A 3,659-nucleotide genomic window follows, 5' to 3' on the forward strand; every position below is an offset into this window, starting at 1 on the left:
ACATACCCTTTTATTAAACATCATTTAAGCTGGTGTACAAAATAATGCATCTCATGCATACTGTTGTACTTTGATCATATTCTACATCTTTAAAGTTGGCATTAAAATTGGTACTTAAAAATTGGCATTGTTAACTATCAAAGCATTGTTGTTAGGGAAAAAAAAAAGAGTCAGAATCAATACAAAGGCTGTGATACTGTTAGTTGCCTAGTCACTAATTGTCGGATGATTTCTCCTGTCTCTCCGAACTTCAGAACAGATTCTTCTTAGCATTTTTTTATTCATTGTCGAATGGAACACACAGTTAAAAATTTAATCTTTGAAAACATTTAAAGCACAAATGCCTGGAGAGACATGAGTGGGATACTAACAGCCCGTTTCAAGTAGCTTTTTTGGAACTAAATATACTCATCGGAGCATTTACACATTCTGTGCTCCAGGTAAGATACAGTCCTCCATGTATCTCTTTTGCAAGTTAAAATCTAAATATCAGGATATGTTCTAGATTCTGTTGTTTATTAACTTTCCATACAAGTAACTACTATGGGACATTTAAAAAATAGCAGATCCTTAAAATGATAACAACTCCTTCCTTTTTCCCCCCTTGTGTCTCTCTGGCTCACAGCATCTAAGGGTTAAAAATGCAGAATAATTATCAATCAGGGCTTGGAAGCTCTGAGACCATTTACTTATTTTGAGATTTATTCTATCTGGAAACTTTAAGAAGAAAACCTGTAAGTTAAGGACACATCCTCTGTGTGTATTCTCCATATAGTTCAGGTTCCTACTATTGACCGTGACCAAGTAGTGCTTATTGCCTGCATCAAGTCCCAGCATCTGGAACTGGGAAGACCCTTTGCTAATCTGAATGGATAGCAACAATGTGGGTGCCCACTTGGTAGCCAGTTCCTTCAGATCCTTGCCAAGAGATAGCTTATCAGTTACCTAGCCCCGTGGTCTTCATTAACTCCTTCTGGCCCCAGTAAGTATATCAGAATCATACTGAGGCAATTTTGTCAATTCCTTTCTTTTTCTGGGGGGTGGAAAATCAACAGTTGATTTAGTATGAAAGTGGAATGTAACCTTGCTTAAGAAACAAGAGGATTAAATACGTTTAATGGTTTAGTTTCTTTTAAACGTATTTTGTTTAAATACGTAAATGGTTTAGTTTCTTTTGTTCTCAGAACAAAGCAAACAGAATTCTTTCTAATTTCTTGAATCTGGTCATCTTTGGTTGTCATTGAATTAGAAGTTGATGTCATGGTAGATATCATGTGACCCTGCAGGGACAAGCTTGGTATGCCACTGACAGACTGTGGGTGCCAGAAAAGAAGACGGTGAGAACTCGCGTCCCTGGTGAGACCACGGACAGCTGAACCGATGCTGGAGGCACAGAGATGCTCCTTACTGGCTGAGATGTTCTTAGCTGCTTTCTGTCACAAGCATCTGAAAACACACTAACCAATCAGCATTGGATAGTGCATAGTTGTGCTTGCCAGGCTTTTCCTTTGTTTTTAGAAATGCTTTCTAGAGATGCCTGTTACTAGGTATGAATACTTGTCCTCAACAAATTGAATTTTCACCAAAGACTTTAATACTCCTTATGAGAAAATTGCTTATTTTTGCATACATCAGATTTGTCATTTACCTACTATTTTGTGATTTTTTTATCATGTGCTTGTATTTTCTTTCTTTTTTCTTTTATTAACATTAATTTTATCAAAAACTTGAAATGAATACTGTCCTATAATAAGAAAACAGAAAAATAAGCAGACATCACACACATAAATTTAAATTTTTATTGTCACTTGAGTTTTTGATCTTAGCCATTCTGATGGGTGTAAGGTGAAATCTCAGGGTCATTTTGATTTGCATTTCTTTAATGACATGGTATATACTCACTTAAAATTGGATTTACATAGGACAAACATACTAAAATCTGTACACCTAAAGAAGCTAAGCAAGAAGAAGGACCCTGGGTAAGATGATCAATCTTCACTCAGAAAGGCAAATGGGATGGACATCAGAAGAGGGAGAAAACAGGGAACAGGGACAGGAGCCTACCACAGAGGGCTTCTGAAAGGCTGTACCCAACAGGGTATCAAAACATGCTGAGACTCATAGCCAAACTTTAGGCAGAGTACAGGGAATCTTATGAAAGAAGGAGGAGATAGAAAGACCTGGAGGGGACAGGAACTCCACAAGGAGAGCAACAGAACCACAAAATCTGGGTAAAGGGGTCTTTTCTGAGACTGTTACTCCAACCAAGGACCATGCATGTAGATAACCTAGAACTCCTGCAGAGATGTAACCCATGGCAGTCTCCAGGTGGGTTCCCTAGTAAGGGCAACAGGGACTGTCTCTGACATGAACTCAGTGGATGGTTCTTTGATTGCCTCCCACTGAGGGGGAAGTACTCTTACCAGGCCACAGAGGAAGACAATGCAGCCAGTCCTGATGAGACCTAATATGCTAGGGTCAGATGGAAGGGGAGGAGGAACTCTCCTATCAGTGAACTTGGGGAGGGGAACAGGAGGAGATGAGGGAGAGAGGGTGGGATTGGGAGGGGATGAGGGAAGGGGCTATACCTGGGATACAAAGTGAACAAACTGTAATCAATAAAAAATAAATTAATTGAAAAAATTCATTCTGTAAGCTGTCGCTTTGACTAGGATCAGAAAGAAGGGGAGGAAGACCTCCCCTATCAGTGGACTGGGGAGGGGCATGGGTGGAGAAGGGAAAAGGAGGGTGGGATTGGGAGGGGAGGAGGGAGGGAGCTACAAGGGAGGATACAAAGTGAATAAATTGTAATTAATAAAAATAAAAAAAATCATTTAAGTTTTTGAGAATTGCAGACATTGTGTTTTGATCATATTAATCTCCTCCCAGCTCTATTCCCCTATTTGTAGTTTTCCAGTTGTCCTTGTTTTTTTTTTTTAAAAAAATCCAGTCCCAATAATGCTGCTTGTTCACTCTGAGGTGTGTGGCCACCTGTGGACCATGCTAGCCCTCCCAGGGGCCACAGGCTTAAACAAAGCAAACCCTTCCTCTCTGGGTGTTTGTTACCTACCAACAGCTCCCATACTTTCAGGACCATTTCTATAGTTAGTTATTCCCTTTCTTTTATAAATTGGATCTATTTATTTAAAAGGGACTTCCTATTTTTATTATGAATTGAAAACCAGTGTCATTTGTCTTTAAAGGGAGATTATCATAGAAAAAAAAATGCATGGACAAAGCTTGTGTTACACTCTTGTCAGATCAGCAAAGACAGCCTGAGACTATTCTTACTATTGTCAGGAGTGTTAACAGAAGTGGTGAAATCATTTCACCATCATTTAGGTCTTTTGCTTTCCATAATCAGAAGAACTGAAAGAAAATGTCAAGGTGGAGTCCTTTGCTATTTGAATGTACCTAAAACATCATGCCTGCGACATCCCAAACCACCTGGCTGCCCAAAGTGCTCTCCTGCTGTGGTAGTCTGTGCCTCACCCAGACTTCTCCACGGAGCCTCTTGTCACAAGCAGCACCTGCTACACCGAAGCTCAAAGGAGCCCCCAGAAGAAGAGGCAGCCTAGGAAGTTGCCCTTAATTGCTCAGATTATGGAAGATCATGGAAGCAGTATTGTAATGTTTTACTTTACACATACGTAGAAATA

Source organism: Meriones unguiculatus, chromosome 12 (assembly GCF_030254825.1).
Source record: "Meriones unguiculatus strain TT.TT164.6M chromosome 12, Bangor_MerUng_6.1, whole genome shotgun sequence".
NCBI lineage: Eukaryota > Metazoa > Chordata > Mammalia > Rodentia > Muridae > Meriones > Meriones unguiculatus.